Below are 17553 nucleotides of genomic sequence, written 5' to 3'. Positions count from 1 at the left end.
CCCTTGACTCCAGAGACCTGTCAAGTAAAAATTTGCTGTGGCCAATGTCAAAGAGATTGCTGCCTGTTTCCTCCAATAGGATTTTGATGGTTTCCTGTCTCACATTTAGGTCTTTAGTCCATCTCACATATAGGTCTTTAGTCAATTTTGAATTTGTTTTTGTGTATGGTTTAAGAAAGTAGCCCAGTTTCATTCTAACACATGTTGCTGTCCAGTTCTTCCAGCGCTATTTGCTGGAGACTCTTTTTTCCATTGGATACTCTTTCCTGCTTTGTTGAAGATTAGTTGGCCATATATTTGTAGATCCATTTCTGGGTTCTCTATTCCACTGATCTATGTGTATGTTTTTGTGCCAATACCATCCTGTCTCAATGATTACAGCTTTTGTAATACAACTTAAAGTCCAGAATTGTGATGCCTCCAGCTTTGGTTTTCTTTTCAATATTACTTTGGCTATTCGGGGTCTCTGTGGTTACATAAAAATTTTAGGATTGTTCTATCTCTGTGAAGAATGCTGATGTTATTTTGATAAGGATTGCATTGAATGTGTAGATTGCTTTGGGTAGTATTGACATTTTAATATTTATTCTTCCAATCCATGAGCATGGAATGTTTTTTCATTTCTTTGTATCTTCTTCAATTTCTTTCATAAGCTTTCTGTAGTTTTCAGAGTGCAGATCTTTTACCTCTTCGGTTAAGTTTATCCTTATATTATTTTATCCTTTATTTAACCTTTTTTTCTGACTGAAATTGACTATGGAAACTCAATGCAGTGATATGTTTGATCTTTTTATCAGATGCCTTGAATATTTGTAATAGGATGATACTTAAGAGGTGGTGTGCATGAAGAAAGCCTTTGCTATATCTAGATTCATTGATAATTAGTAGAAAGCATCATATAAAGATAACTAGTGTTTCATAGTGTGCTTACTGCATGCCAGGTGCCCTTGTAGGGACTTTGCATAAATTAAGTCCTTTAATCCTCAAAATGATCCTATGAGGTTAAACCCTATGTTTATCCTCCTTTCGTAATGAGGGCATCAAGGCATGTAAGCATGAAGAAAGATGCCCAAATTACATGGCAAGTAGGTGATAGTGTTGGGATATGAATCCATGTAGCCTTTAACTATATCCACACAGCCTATTTTAATAGGTAAGTATCGATTCTATGTGATTTTCCTTTCCTTCCATTCTACAGGTATGTTAGCTTCCTATTGCCTCATAACAAATTACCAGAAATTTTAGTGCTTAAAACAGTGTACACTTATTATCTTACTGTTTCCACGGGTCAGGCATCCAGACTTGGTTTAGCTGGGTCTTTGCTTAGGGTATCACAATACCTATAGTCAAGGTATTGGCCAGGTCATGGGTTTCATCTGAATTTCAGGTTACTCTTCTGAGCTCACAAAATTGTTGGCATGATTCATTTCTTTATAGCTGTGGGACTTATTTTGGCAGCTTGCTTCTTCAAGGCCAGGAAGAGGATCACTTTGTGACCTCATTGAAGTCCAAAATCCTTTTAAAGGGCTTCCAACTGATTAAGTCAGGTTCACTCAGGGTAATCTCCTTTCTGATGAATTTGCCAACTAATTTGGGATCTTTTCCAAAAAATGTTTATTTTGAGAGAAAGAGTTAACAAGTGTGTGGGCTCATGTGTGGGTGCAAGTGGGGGAGGGGCAGAAAGCGAGAAAGAGAGAATCCCAAGCAGGCTCCACGTTTATCATGAAGCTCCATGCAGGGCTTGATCTCATGACTGTGGTATCATGACCTGGGCCCAAATCAAGAGTCAGACATGTAATGGATTGAGCCACGTAGGCGCCCCTAATTTAGGATCTTAACTACATCTGTAATATCCTTTCACTCTTGCCGTAAAATGTAACCTAATCAAAGATGTAACTGAATCGTGCATGTAACACCAAGGGCATAGATCACGGGGGGCCATTTTAGAATTCTGCCTACCACAAAGGCACAATGTCTGATTCCTTCCTCTCTGGGTGAAGGAGATGGATAAGTACTGTCTTACAAGATGATATCTCCATTAGAATCGATTCATCCAACCTCAGCTTACAAAAATATCATTTGTTAAAAGTTTTATACATAAAACTTTCCCTCTTTAACTCCTTTCCAGAAGAATTTTTTGCACACTGAAGGAAGGTGGATGGTATAAACAAATAACTTTCTTTGAGTTTATTATAAATTTACTTTGACTAGTTTTCCAGGACATTCCTTAAGATAACCTAGTTACTTTTGTTCTATGATCACCCATTGGATAAAAATCAAACTACTTACTGTGGCAAACTAAGATCCCCCCTGCACTAACCAAACCTACCATGTTGCCCTGATCTCGTCTCACTGCCTTCTCATCCCATCATTCTATTCCATTTCCCTCATGCCTCAGATCTCTGCACATGATGTACCTATATATATGGCCAGTTTTATCTAGTACCTTTTATATCTCACCCTCCACCCCCTACCCCCCACCCTCCACCCCCCACCAATCTGCTGGTATCTTCTCTGGTTCTTCAAGACCTGACTGTTATTTCTTTTGTGAAGCTCTCCCCAGTTTCCAAGTAGAAATATAAAAGCTGAAGAAAAAGGATTTGGGTTCTAGGTTTAGCTGGAGGGTAGAATGGGTGATAATACTGATCTGAACCCCTTCTGAAGGGTCCTATCTCATTCTGGATTTAAGTATGTTATAGAAAAAAATACTTTAGAAGAAAATAAAATGGACTTCAAAGCTAAACTAAAAATATACATGTGGACTCCTAACATATTCTATCACTAAAGAGGTTGAGAAATAAATGTCAAATGTGTTCTCTAATGTCTGGGACTTTGTTCTTTTCTAACACTCCACTAAAAGGAGCCAGAGCTCTTTAAAGGCTAGGTAAACGTTTAAGTCTTGTGTGAATGCAGGGATGCTTTAAACATACCTAGCATAGTGTTGAAAGGACAATGGAGTCCATTTTGAGGTAGTTCCACTATCTAACTCAAAACCATTTGAGCATTAAAAAATAATTAGTCATAAACAAAGTTAGTTCATGATTTGATGAATCCATAATGATAGTCAAAATGGGAACAGGTGAAGTTCACAAAAGACATCGTGATGTGAAAGAAGGTTGAACATAATTAGATATGCTTAATTTTTATTGATTTTAAGAGAATTGTGGTATTGACATAGGTGTTTGGTTTCTTTTATTGGATATATGGTCCTTTATTAAATTTAGATCTTTACTTTTCCTGTATGTAGGCAAGGTAAAGAGAATTACGGGTAATACTAGGAGTTATGAAAAAGTAGGAAGCATACCAAGAATAAGAAAGGTTGTGAACAGAAGTGTAGGAAAACGTGTAGAAATCGAGGGTTGAAAGGAGATAGATTCGTCACATACCTAGAGTAAACTCAGTCTTTCATCTTCTAGGAAACAAAGCCTCTTGGATGATTGGACTAATTATCAAGAGATACTAACAAGCATAAGTTGATTATAATGCTAACAAATCATGCCAGAATTGTTTATAATAACGAAAGGAAAACAGTATGTCTTGTGGGCCAAGTAAACCTTTAAGAACGTATCATTTCAGGAAAACATGACAGATTGCCAGAAACCAAAACTGTGTGAAAGATGTGGTCTTGGAAAGACCCACTGACAAGTACCCTGTGACTCTAGAAAGGAGAGAGGCAGGCAGGGAAGGCAAAAAAAAAAAAAAAAAAAAAAAATGGCTACTGGATTAAGTTTAAATCACTCTGGGAAATTTCAACCAGGGCCCAGGATTAATTAACTGATAATAGCCTGGAAACTGTAACATTTGTCGTCTGGGACAATATTTCTTCCCCTGTTGGTACCTTGACACTAGAAGGTCTGGACTAACTGAGAAATATGAATAGGTGAGCCAGTAATTTTTAATATGCTAAATGAGTATACAACAGTAACTATCATTGTAACAATCTGTATTCTACTTTTCCTGTTAATCTACTTGTCTGCTCCTAATGTACAATATTGTGTGTGTATGTATGTATACTTTTAATATATTGCTTATCATCTGCCTACCTTTTTCTCACCCTTTTTCCATTCTTGTCAGATATAAGCGTAAGGGTCATAGCCTATTTTTAAACTGCTATATTGATGTATGACTGTCCAAAAATGTAGATATTTAATGTATACAAATTGATGTGTTTGGAGGTAAGTATACACCTGTGGAACCATTGCCCCAATCAATGCTATAAACTTACACATGATCTCCAAAAGTTTCCCCCTGCCTCCTCTGTTTTGTTGTGGGTTTGGGGTCTATTTTGATCACTGATGTATCCGAGAACCCAAGACAATACTTGTCACATAGTAGATGCTCACAAAATATTGAGTGAGTAATTGTCTCTCAAAGGTTCTTGTCTTTGTAAGTTGTATGTTTAAGGTTTTTGAATCATTTAAGAAAAGTCAACTCTTTAGACTTGTAACTACATTGAAATTTTAACCAGCATCTTGCTGTTTGAGCCTAACACAGGTTGAAGGACATTTCCAAAGAGAGGGAGGGTATAAGTGGAGAATGGTTCCGTGTGCATGTGTATCTGTGTCACATGCTGTTTTATGGCTAATCTGGCAGGTAGGATTATGTGCTAGCATAGACTTTCTGAGAGGGCAAGCCCTCTATGAAATGGATGTCTATAAAATTCCATTTTCTGGAGTTTTTAATCCAGATGGATTTCAAGAGGGAGACAAAGCTCTTTACCCTTGGAGGGTGGGTCCAGGTATTATTTTCTCCTTTTTTCTTTCTTTCTTTCTTTTTTTTTTTTGGCTGAGGAAACTGAAACTTATATACAAGTTAGGTGTGACAGGGAGAATATTTTTGGAATCTCTCCAGATGCATCTTTCTTTGTCGATGAATTAGCTTCTCTCTCTGCAACCTGTCTACTGCTATGCCTTTAGAAAAAGAGACTTACAAAATACCACCTCAGAAAATATATAAAAAGATGGTATGCAAAGAAGATATAAAAAGAAGTTCCTTATAGGTAATGGGATGTTTTCTCTTCCAATCTGTAGCTGCTAAGCAAGAAAGGAAAAGTCAGGGACTCACGTTTTCAGTATATGCATCCTGCTCAGAAGGTTCAAAGAAGACTCCAATTTTTCCCCTATCACTGCTTGAAATTCTGGCAAAGGCTCTTTGCCAACATACGAAGTGATAGAATAACCGTGGTGTTGGCAAGTAGCTAGATGGATGAGGCAGAACTTTGACTCCTGGGGTTCTAAAAGGTCCTTTAGGCCTCCATGAGTGGATGTGTTGGTGCTTAGAAGACCAGAGAATTGGCAGAGGCCCGAGGATGCACAAAGAGCTGTAGTGGGAGAAGATACCCCAGAGGCAAATGGTCAGGACCAGAGTATGTGCCAGGAAAATATTCAAAAGCCCCATCTAGACCCAGTGACCCATCAGCTGGGAGGGGACCAAACTGTTCGCTGAGGATCTAGAGGGCTTTGTCATGCCTTGACCTTGCTGCCATGTGATCACATCAGCCCCCTCCTCCCCATTTTGGAAAGAGCAGAGGAAGAAAGGGGAAGTTGGAAAGAGAAGAACCCATTTAAAAGAGAAGAGACACTAATACCTAATATTGGCAACCCTAAAGGGGTGCTTTCCATCCCCTGGTACCCAGTGAGGTGATGTTAATGAAGATGTGTAAATCTATGATAGAAAATAAAGGAGCTGCATATTCTTCATATGTCTAGGTAGTATTTGGAGTTTCCAGCCCTGCTACCTGAGGGACATATTGAAGCCTACCCAGGTGTGAGGGGTGTAACTTCAGTCTCAGTCTGGATCCTTAGGACAAGATTCTATCCAGTTAGATCCAGCATTTAACATTTTGTTCTTGGATGTCAGCAAAACCTTGCTGCCCTACAAACAGTTGCTACATAAAAACTAACTCAGCCTTGGAAAGTCCCCAAAACAATAGAATTCTGTAAGCATTGGAGCAAAGGTGGCATTCAAGCTGGAGAAAGGAAGAAATCCATCTGACCTGAGTTCAGGAAAGGAGGAATGTGATCTGGGATCCTGAGGGGCACATGGGCAGACAAAGGAGTAATGGGAGTTGGGAAAGTGAACTCTGTTAAGCTCATGGTGTGGTTTTCTTTTTCTCAGTGTAATTTCCAATATGGACTCACAGAAGTTAGATGCTTAAAGCAAAAGAATAGGATCAATTTCCGTGGGCTCACACTGAGGTCCTGGGTCAACCAAAATGTGATGAAGGCAAGTTTTGTTTTTGAAAACTCCACTCAACTGCATTAAAGAAGAATTTGGCTCTTAAAGGTATCATAGCAGTAAGAACAGTCAGAATTGGCAGATTCAAAAGATGATTTTCATGTATCAGTTAGAGCCAGGGCTCAACAGCTCTCATATCTACAGAAGAAAACTTAACCTTATGACTGAAGGTGATAAAGTAGAAATGAAATAATGAGCTCTATTAACAACAATACAAAAAGACTTTAGTATTTTTTAGACAATGCATTTTGGGACTACTCTGAAAAAGTAAAAAAGCAACAGTGCAATGATCTCAAATATGTGAGAACGGTATAAATAAGTATTCCAAATAACGCACACCATCCTTCCTGACCCTGAGCCCTTATATCGAGAATACTTACACAGTTTTTGGCTAAATTGTCAAGGTAATTGTCTCAGCTCTGTAGTTTACTTTTACCTTTTTAGAGCGATTTGAAAGCATCAAGGGAGGAAGACGTGGTACACTGGTATTTCCAGCTATACAAGTGCAGTATTAGTCACGATCGTCCTCAGACCAACATGGATGGTTTGGGATATAGAAATACCCTATTGATTCCAACTAACATAAACAGTTTCTCTCAAAATTTCTTATCTATGAAATGAACACTAAGTATTTTTATGCACCGTGGAGGAAATGACCTGAGTACAAAGACCCAAGTAAGGTGCCTTGTCATGCAGAGGTTAGAGATAGACCAGTTGGGTCCAAGTCCAAGCCTCCTATCACCTGCCCATTCAGACTGTTTCAGCAAAAACTATTGGCAGAATTGAAATAACTTTTAAACCATTAAAATTAAAACCATTCACCTTTTCCATGTATTTATCAGTCAAAGAAAAAAAGGGGTGGGGCTTAGGCGAGAAAGGAAGTAGAAATAAGAGTTGGGGGAATGATGGTAAGAGGAATAGGAAAATTTAAATTTTTACTCCAAGTAATTTCTAACTTCAAGATTAAAATACCATACATACGTAAGGAGATTTCATCAGCCTAACATCAGTAAGATGAACACTCATTTTGATTCAGTTCTCCAGTTCAGGGCTGGGCTGGTGCCTGTGTATATGGACTCTCTCTCCATTCCCTCTGCACCCCACAGTGTGCATCTACTGGTCAGAGTGATTTAGAGACATGTCCATTGGTCCACATACAAACTGAACTCAAAGACCTTGGCCTCATTGATTCTGGACTAGTTCATCCCTCATTTTCTAGATTGGATTGCATTAGCCAGCCAATGTTTTTCTTAAACATCACCAGGAGAGAAAACATCACAATTTATTACTTCCAACCTATTTCAGTGTTGAATGGAGTGCTTAATCCAAATCAATAATGTAATTAATAAATGGATGTAGGTGAGCACTTTTGAGAACAAGGTTGAGAATTTCATCCTTAACAAAAAAATAAATTTTTCCTCCTAATCTCGTCCTGGCCTCAGGACTTATTGTTTTCCCAATAAGTTTATTTCTGGAAGTAGCTAAAGAGAGATTTCAAACCACAAAATCGGAGAATCTCAGAAGCCAGTGTGCTTTGTTTGCCCTATTTCTTAATGTCTTATGCCCTCTGGTGGTAAAATCTGGGGACTTGCTGTGTTTTCACTTGAATTCTTCTATATATATATATACACAATATTTTTCTATGTATATTTTTTACCTCTTCATAAAGGAAAATGTTCTTAACATTTTTATTTTGAGAAAAAAATATCCTTTTATTTTGAGAGGGTGTTAAGTTGTCCCTTTAAAACAAAACTTTGGGGGCACCTGGGTGGCTCAGATGTTTAAGCATCTGACTTTGGCTCACGTCATGATCTCACAGTTCATGAGTTTGAGGCCTGCATCTTCAGGCTCTGTGCTGACAGCTGGGAGGCTGAAGCCTGCTTCCCATTCTGTGTCTGCCTCTCTACCCCTCCCCTGCTTGTACTCTGTCTCTCTGGCTCTCAAAAATAAATAAACATTTAAAAAAATTAAAAGATAAAAAAATAGAAACAAAATCTTATAACCAGAGATGGTAGGGGGTTGGAATGGTTTTTCTTTCTTTTTAATATACATTTTTTTCAATTTTTCCTTTCAGATTAACAAAAAATTACAATTGTATAAAATATAGTGTAAAAGTTCCATAGCCTTTTATTCGGCTTCCCTAAATATAACATTCTACTTAAATACAGCACAGTTTTCAAAATTAAGAAATCAACGCCATTCCAAAAGGCAAGAACTGCAACTTTACCAATGTCAATGTCTTGAAGTTGTCTGTGTGCTCCTTACCAGTGTTCCTACCTTCCTCCTCTTTGAGGAATATACTAACTTGATTATTTTATAATTTTCTGGCTATTTATTTTTGCTTTTACTACATATCCATATATTGCTAAGTAATAAGTAACTCAGATTTGTTTGTTCTTGGGTGTTATAAAAATGATATTATACTGTGCGTGGCCCTCAGAGACCTGTGGTTTTCATTTAACATTATACACCTACGATGCATCTCTCATAAAGTATGCAGCTATATTTCCTTCACTTGTGCTCATATATAAATTCTATGGTGTGATTTGACAAAAGCTGACTTATCTATTTTCTCTTGATATTTGGGTTGCTTTTGTCTCTTTTGTTTTATTGCAACAAAGAACAATGCAGGATCGTTCTTACATAGATCAACATCAGGAATGCAATATTTTTTTTTTAAATTTTTTTTTCAACGTTTATTTATTTTTGGGACAGAGAGAGACAGAGCATGAATGGGGGAGGGGCAGAGAGAGAGGGAGATACAGAATCGGAAACAGGCTCCAGGCTCTGAGCCATCAGCCCAGAGCCTGACGCGGGGCTCGAACTCCCGGACCGCGAGATCGTGACCTGGCTGAAGTCGGACGCTTAACCGACTGCGCCACCCAGGCGCCCCAGGAATGCAATATTTAAATAGACCATAATGCCATGTTAAGATCTTGGGAGGGGGGAAGCCGATACGTTAATAAATTATATTAATGCTTTTGTCAAAAGAAAAAAAATTACTAGTGAAATTCCTTACACTGACTAGATGAGAAGGAAAACAAACAAAAAAGTTCATACCTCATTCTCCTCCTCTTTGTCTACTGTGGCAGCTGTATCACTAATTATAGGGAACTGAGTGGGAGTCTGACAAGGACTGACTGATGGGTGATAGCACTGGACTGGACCAGCAAGCCACATAGATTTAAAAGAGAGTGAGTTTCACTGCATTTTACACTTCATATGCACAGAAAACTACACAAGATTTTTGGCTATAAAATTCATAAACGCTGAGTTCTGGTCCAACTTCCAATTTGCTTCCATGGTGCAACCCGTGTGATCTTACAGAAATAAAAATAGTTAGATGTCATCCCCCTTCTTTAAATCTTCCAGTGGGTTCCCCTGGGTCTCTGAATAAAGGCAGAACTTCACACGGCCCCTCCTTCAGTCTCCAGGTGCAGTTCCATGCCATGCTTTCCCACACTGACACTCTAGCCATAATGAATACCTGCAGTATTTCGTCCCCCTGCATCCCATCCAGACAGCATCTTCTCCAGGAGGTCTGTCCAAATCCCTGCCATATATACCCCTTGCGTGCCTTCTGGAGGGACTTGTTCTAACCTTCATTACATTCCATTTTATCCCTGAATTGTCATTAAACTCTTGAGGGTACAGGCTAATGTTAGATTCTCGATCTTAGTGCCATGTTTTACATAGTAGGTACTTCATATGTTTGTTGACTGAGTGAATGAATAGATATTATTTTCTTACCTTTTTTGGCTTCTTGGCATACTCCTCTCTCCTATAGGATATTTTTTTTCTTCCTGCAGGGGAAATGACTTTCCTATATCCTCAGGATTGTCACCATCATGAGCTGTGGATGGTCATAAACTTTTCAAACTTTCAAGAGAAACCTCAAATAAGTGATCTGAGATATTTTTTAAGAAAATAATCACCTGACCTATTTTTTCCACTTTTCTGTATGGGAATGATTTGTAGCTGTCATTGGGATGAATAATCCCTGGCCTTTTATAAAATGCAAACCCAAAAATGTTCTTTGAAATCTGATCATGCCATTTCTTTTTTTTTTTTTTTAATTTTTTTTTTCAACGTTTATTTATTTTTGGGGGGACAGAGAGAGACAGAGCATGAACGGGGGAGGGGCAGAGAGAGAGGGAGACACAGAATCGGAAACAGGCTCCAGGCTCCGAGCCATCAGCCCAGAGCCTGACACGGGGCTCGAACTCATGGACCGCGAGATCGTGACCTGGCTGAAGTCAGACGCTTAACCAACTGCGCCACCCAGGCACCCCTGATCATACCATTTCTAAAAGGCATCACTTTCTGTCAAAACCCTGGTCCAATCCTCGCAATTGATATTTTACAAGTATCAGATGTATTCTCTGAACTGTTTTTCTTTACCTTTGCCAGTGGTAAGAGCCAGTTTTTATTGAGTACCATCTATGTGTCAGAAATTCTTCTGAATACATGGCATATGGATTACTTTACGCAGCAGATTTAATTTTTTGCCATTTTACAGATGAAGAAGCTGAGGAATACAGAGACTAAGTATCTTGCCCAATAGTAATAAAAGGAATGGAACTTATATTTTCAGGGGAGCCAAATCCAGAGTTTATATTCTAAAATTGCAATAGACCACTTTCTTCATCAATAATTCACCCTACCATACCTCCTGGACTATGTAATATTGTTTGTATGCCATATACATGTGTATTGTTATCTTCCCAATAAGGTCTTAAGATCTTTCTTTAGAGGGAATGTCTTATCTCTTTAGCCTCCACAATATGTAGTATAGTGCTAGACACATTTTGTAAATACATGCTCAGTTGCTTTGCAAAATTTAAATTCTCCCCTAGTCTTAGGAAACTGTATATAGGGTTTTAATAAGTTAAAATAAAGTACCATATTTTAAAAATCTCTAAATTTGTTGATCTAAGAAATGAATTTATGATATTTTTTATAATGCAATAAGAACTCAAGAAGGGGAGGAGATCCTCATGACATCACCTATCTACTGTCTCTCTTCTCTATCGGGCCTCTAGATGGATGTAATGGTGTTTTGATGATATTAATGAAACTGAGTGACTTTTGACTTATTTTCTTTGTATCAGCTGATTAATAAGCATTAATTTAACTCATTATCTTTCATAGCTTCCTCTCCTGAGGGCAATGGCTGTTCTCTGAAGGAGTAGGAAGCTTGTTGTTATTGTATGAGGGTGTAACTGAATTCTTTTTCATTCCCAAGGTCACCCCCAACTAAGCTTGTGTACTCTAACTCTAGTAATGATGTGTGTCTTTGTCACCTGGAATGCCACCCAATGCCTGAGAGATTAAACTATTCCCGGATGCCACAGTGAATGGGGTTTGGGGAGGGCATTGTAGAACCAATGGTCAACTCCAAGGAAATAATAACTTTTCATTACCAAGACCCTCTTTCCTTCATGCAGAAAGACCCAGCAGGCTACCAGACTTGCCTGTACATGTCTGAATTTACTGAATGTATGTTTACAAAACATATCTGGTAAGTTACAATTCCATTAGTATTCTCTCAAACCAATGTAAAACTAAAGAAAGCAAAAGAATAAAATATTGTATATATTAAATTACTGCCTCAAAGCTTCCATAGTATAAGAATGTCTTGCCAGAACTTTTGCCATATAAGTGCTTCTTGTTCTAATCATTTTGGATTACAAAAATACATGTTCATGGTCGAACTATTGGAAATCAGAAATGTATGTTTAAATGTTTACTAATTCATAATCTCTTCACTCAAAGATACTCACTGTTAATATTTTGGTATATTTCCTTTCTCTAGATAGGTGGATAAATAGATTTGTAAGATAGAAACATAACTGACAAATATCTATATAGATACAAATTTCCACTGACTCCTTTCCTTATTTCATGGACATTTTTCCTCAATGACCTTTTTAAAAAGGCTTCAAAATGTCTATTGATAACTATATAATGTTCTATTCAATCTGACATTGCTGGATACTTTGATGCTTTCACTGAATTGAACACCAGTTTGTGCTTCCAAATCTTGATAAAGAGAGGAAAGTCAATGAGGAGCTACATAAACAGAGAGGGAGGTTTTCTAAAGGAACAAAGCAGCCTTCATCTGCCCAATAAAATCCTGGAACTAAAACATAAAGAAAAAGAAGTTCTTGTTTTGAAAGAGGCCCTAGAACTCAGATGCTTACCTGAGATTTATCAAAGCAATTCAAGTCCAGTGGAGCTCTGTTCATGTCTAAATCTCTCACCGCTGTGCAAGGGTAGGAAAGTGACAAAAACACATCTTTATCAGATTTACAGCAATTTCATTTTCTTAAGCTAAGTGGCATATGTCACAAATACAACCTTACACACGGCTTTGGCTGCTCCTGGTGGTTACCAGCTTGTGGGAGGACATTAGGGAACAAAAATTGTAGACAAAATCAAGGGACGTTCTCTGAACCTTAGAATAGGCACAGCCATATTACCTCTACTTACGCAATCTACCTTGTCTGTTACTGTGTGAAGTAAACACCTGCTTTGAGGTATATTTACCCGGAAAAAAACTGGTGACTAATTTGTCAGCTGAAAGATCACAGACTGAAAGGAACGAGATTAGTCCTAAAAGAAATTAGGCTGAGGGATGTAGCACAAAAAACAAAAAACTTCACTTCAGTATTGTGTACAACGAAGCATGCAAGGCTTTTATAGCACAGAAGTGCAAATTAAAATATATACTATTTTATACCTGTTAAACTGAAAGGTTTAAAATGAATGTGGCCAAGGATGTGGAGCAATGGAAACTCTCACACGGTGCTGGGGCAGTTATGTACTCTCTCATAAAGCTGAAAGTATATATGCCTTTAAATGGAGCTTAGGGAAAGCCAGAGAAAAATTAGGGTGTTTTTTGTCATTTTGAAAAACATACTGAGATATAAAAGGTGATGGAACTTCAGGGTTAAATGTCTTGCACCCTCACTAAGGCTCAGGAGAAAGAACGTGGTATGCTGGTGTGCAAGGACCAAGCAGTGGGAGCATCTTTCTCAGGCACAGGTAACGCGGGGTGCATTGTCTATAGACACTTTAAAAACAGAAAGGTAACCAACTAAAAGTCATTCTGCTTCCTTATTATCACCCTACGCTAACATTTCTAAACAATATTCCTCCCTGAATCAAAGTCTTTTGTTTGTCTAATTTCTTTACAATTATTGTAGTAATTGTATATTTTTGAACTACCTCATCCTTTCATTATCATTGTTTTCTATGGAAGTCAGTTCAGAGAACTTTCAGTGATTCAATCACTAATACTCATGGACTCAGCTACGTAGTACCTCAGGGGATAACGGGATTGGAGGGAAATTTTCTAAAATGGTATATTATACCAAGCTGGTAGATAAAGGGAAGGCGTCAGTAGAATGGGAGAGATCAAAGAGAAGGGGTGATATATAATTCATCAAAGTCTGTAGGCTTTTGTAGTTGTGGTTCCCTTTGATGACTCTGGGCCTGACCGTGACTGTGCTTGAAGAATGGGACAATAACACATGTGAGGCAAACAGAGACATGTAAAGTGCTTGCACACAGAGGCTCGCTCCCTTTTGGCCCTTGGGGGGGGACCCTGTAATCACTAATGGATGTTCTAGATGATGAGTGACACATGGACTAGCCACTTTTGTTACCCAGCTGACATTAGGCTGATTTCCAGACATGTAAGTCTATTCTAGACCATTCTGTCCCAGGCAAGCCTCCAGCTGGTCATGTGAGTGAATACAGCTATAATTAGCCACACTGGCCCACGCGAGCAGAAACATCCAGCTTACCTTTAGAGTTGTGAGCAATGCTGTATGATTGTTGTCTTAAGCCACCAAGTTTTGAGGTGATTTGTGACACAGCAGTTATAAAGTCCTTGAGTAGATGAGTAAGGATGTCGTAGAAGGCAGAGGAAGAAGAGACAGATTGATCTTGGATATAAGATAATATATATCTATGTTCAAATCCCACCCCCCACCCAAACACAAACACTCCTTCTCCCACTTCCCTTCAGGGTGAGGAGAAAGAATGTAGGCTCTGAGCTGCAACTGTCTAAATTTAAATCCTGGCTTTGTTCCTTGTTGGCTGGGTGGTGTTGGGCACACATCTTATTCACCTGTAAAATAGAGATGATGGTATTTACTTCACAAAGTTGTTGAAAAGATTAAGTGATGTATCATATTACCATGTGGATCACAATAAATGATCATAATAAGTGTTTTAAGTGTTAGCTAAGTAGGTACCTGAGTGAAGATATAGCATAAATTTGAGGTGAAATGATAGGAAAGGTTGAGAAAATATGTATCAGGTGACATCAAAATTTTTAGGAATATGGGATGTAAGATACCTTCAGAAGTAAAAGAACAGTAAGAATCTGAGGATAAAGAAAATGAATAGTGGTGAAAATTTTAAGAAGGTAATTATGGAAGAATTTCAAAAAATGGTTGAGTGTCAGCGATAGTCTAATTGGAGTTAAAAAGAACAAATGCATCAAAGACACACTCGGTACAGTTCTGATTTTCTACAACCGTGCTCGGTAGCTCAGGAGTAGAATTAGCGAGAACAAGTAATGGGATCGTTGGGTGGCAGATAAGCAAAGAAATGGGATCATGGGAGCTAATACTAGAGATAGTTGGCCATATAGCCTAAGTTGACCTGAAAGCAAGAGAGATCATAAAGGAACTGACTGAGAGAACAGAATGGGGTCAAAGGGCAAGGAGTAGGAGTCATACAGACCTACTTGAAAGCTGGAAGCTGCAGGGGTGTCTGGGTGGCACTGTGAGTGCAGGGCCTGACTCGGGGCTCGAACCTGTGAACCGCAAGATCATGACCTGAGCTGAAACCAAGAGTCAGACGCTTAACTGAGCCACCCAGGCACCCTAGAGTCAATACACTTTAAAGCTAGGAAAGGTTTCAGAGAATACCTCATCCAATTTTCTCATTTTGCTGATGAGAAAATTGAAACCCAGAGACATTTAGTGACAGAACCGAGTGACTAGGATCCTGTCTGCCTTTGTCATTTGTTTGTTTGCTTGTTTGTTTTTTCCTGTGTCACATGTATGTCCAGAGAGGAAGTCAGGTTCCTCAGGACAAGGACTTCTTTGAATCTGTAGCATTTACATGTTGGAATTCTCAATAAATACTCTCACCAGTAACAAGATGCTTTCCCAAACTACATGAGACAGCAGGAAGAGGAATAAATTCTTGTGAACAGATTTTACAATTTAAAAAATCATTGTTTTTCAAACTCTTAGATGTATGAAATTTTCCAAACAAAAGGTATTTGAAAGGTTTTGTTTGTTATATAAGATATTCAGGTGTTTCCATCGTTAAAAAAAATTAATTTAAATCCAAGTTAGTTAGCATATAGTATAATAATGATTTCAGGAGTAGAACCTAGTGAATCATCAGTTACATATAACACCCAGTTCTCATCCCAAGTGCCCTCCTGAATGCCCATCATCCATTTAGCCCACCCCCCCACCCAACACCCCCCAGCAACCCTTAGTCTGTTCTCTGTATTTTAAGAATCTCTTATGGTTTGCCTTTCTGTTTTTATCTTATTTTTCCTTCCTTTTCCCTATATTCATCTGTTTTGTTTCTTATATTCCACATAAGTGAAATTATGTATTTAATCTTTCTCTGACTGATATTTCACTTAGCATAATACATTCTAGTTCTTCCGTCTTTGTTATTGCAAGCAAAAGGAAGTTAATCAGCCTTAGTTTTGTTCCTTTAATTTACTGCTACCGTCTTTAGGATGTATGTGGACCAATTCAGTCCAGTGTAGGTTACAGATACTTGTTTGAATCCCAGCAGAGGAAATTTCTCCCATCCAACCCTTTTGCCAATTAACTGGAAGAAGCTTACCTTTGGGGTTACTGATTTTAATTTCATTGTGGAAAAAAGAGCATCAGAGTCAATTTAATAAACAAAAATCTTTATGCAGTTCAACTTAATTTGATAGTATAGATTGGGGAAAAAAGTGGAAAAAACAAAAGTAAATATAAAACTTGGGAGCTAAACCAATATTGTTGCCAGAAATTACTAATTTCTTCAGTTTTGAATTTTAATTCCAAAAAAAAAAATCAATCTATTACCCAAGATTATTCCTTGCCTGTTAATATGTGATTTGTCATTCATTATCTTGAACAACTTATTCTCTGAACCCATTTGAAAACTGAGTACGGAGCCTGCCATTTTCATTCCAAGTCTACCTGTGACCATGTTAAGCGCGGTCACAACATAGTTTAATCAAAGCTCACTGTGAACACTATCACAATTTAATCAACATTCCACATGATCATTTCAAGATGGTAGCTCTGAAATTTCAGGACAAGCTTGTGAGCATCCCGAACTAGAAAAACTCTTCTAGTAATTCTTCCCCTGAGCTTAGTTGGGGCATTCCAGACATGCAGCCATCTTTCCCACTCTCCACTTCACCTTCCTCCTTCCCCTTCCTCCCTTTACAACAGAGAAATGACAACCGCCACCCACTTTCAGTCAGTTCTCCTAATTCCACCCACAGCAGTCCAAAACATAAAGAAAACACATGTATTTGTTTAAATACGTAACTTGCAGACAGCATTTTCACAGAAAAAAATATTCTCACCCTCTCGGTGCTAGTCCTCTGTGTATTTTTCTTCCAGACTTATTCTTCCCCAAATGACTACAGTTTTTGCTGACATTTCTCTGAAAGTATATTCAAGCCCTCGTTAAGACTCAGAAGGGCTCCCTGAATTTGCAGGCAGCTTCCTGTGGGGCTGACGTTTTTCAGAATGCAAGCCTGGTGTGCAGAAGGTGGGCAAGGTGTTTGAAAAAACAGGAAGCACCTGTAAATGTGTGACTTTATTCCTGGAAGCAGAAGGCTCCCTCTGAAATGGTTGTAGATGCTTCCTGCTGTTTCACCTCTGAGCACTTTTTCAAAGCCTTTAAGTACTTTAAAGACCAAGAATGGGCTTCCAAATGGCAAGATTATTTACAAAGTCTGGTGTATCCCTGGGCATGGTGGAAATCCATAGCTTTTTAATTTTTTTTTCCCACGCAGCTTTTTCCTTTTGCTGGGAATATTGATATGCATGTAAATTTAAGTAGGCTTTTAAAAATTATTGTTATTGTGGTAAAAACATAATATGATATCTGCCCTCTTAATACATTTTTAAATGTAGTGTATAGTATTGTTAATTATAGACTGGATGGAGAATAGTAGATCTCTAGAACTGTTTCATTTTGCGTGACTGAAACTTTAGGCCCATTTAATAGCAACTCCCAGTTTCCCCTCACCAGCCCCCCGGC

At 38.3% G+C, this 17553-nt stretch overlaps 1 long non-coding RNA gene across 2 annotated transcripts in view; it reads right to left on the bottom strand.

The window, feature by feature from the left end:
- The window catches only part of LOC125171255 (uncharacterized), a 54539-nt gene extending 37534 nt beyond the window's left edge, over positions 1-17005 (bottom strand). For both annotated transcript variants that reach the window (XR_007154229.1, XR_007154230.1), the window contains exons 1-5: positions 16871-17005; positions 14995-15067; positions 14049-14374; positions 12441-12502; positions 9988-10090 (exon numbers count right to left, since the gene is read on the bottom strand). This is a non-coding gene — a long non-coding RNA (uncharacterized LOC125171255). The remainder of the gene's footprint in view (positions 1-9987; positions 10091-12440; positions 12503-14048; positions 14375-14994; positions 15068-16870) is intronic.
- Between the last annotated feature and the right edge of the window lie 548 nt (positions 17006-17553).

The sequence above is a fragment of the Prionailurus viverrinus genome, chromosome B4 (genome assembly GCF_022837055.1).
Source record: "Prionailurus viverrinus isolate Anna chromosome B4, UM_Priviv_1.0, whole genome shotgun sequence".
NCBI lineage: Eukaryota > Metazoa > Chordata > Mammalia > Carnivora > Felidae > Prionailurus > Prionailurus viverrinus.
Note: the sequence above shows the minus strand (reverse complement) of the source record. Positions and strands in the feature narration are given on the sequence as shown.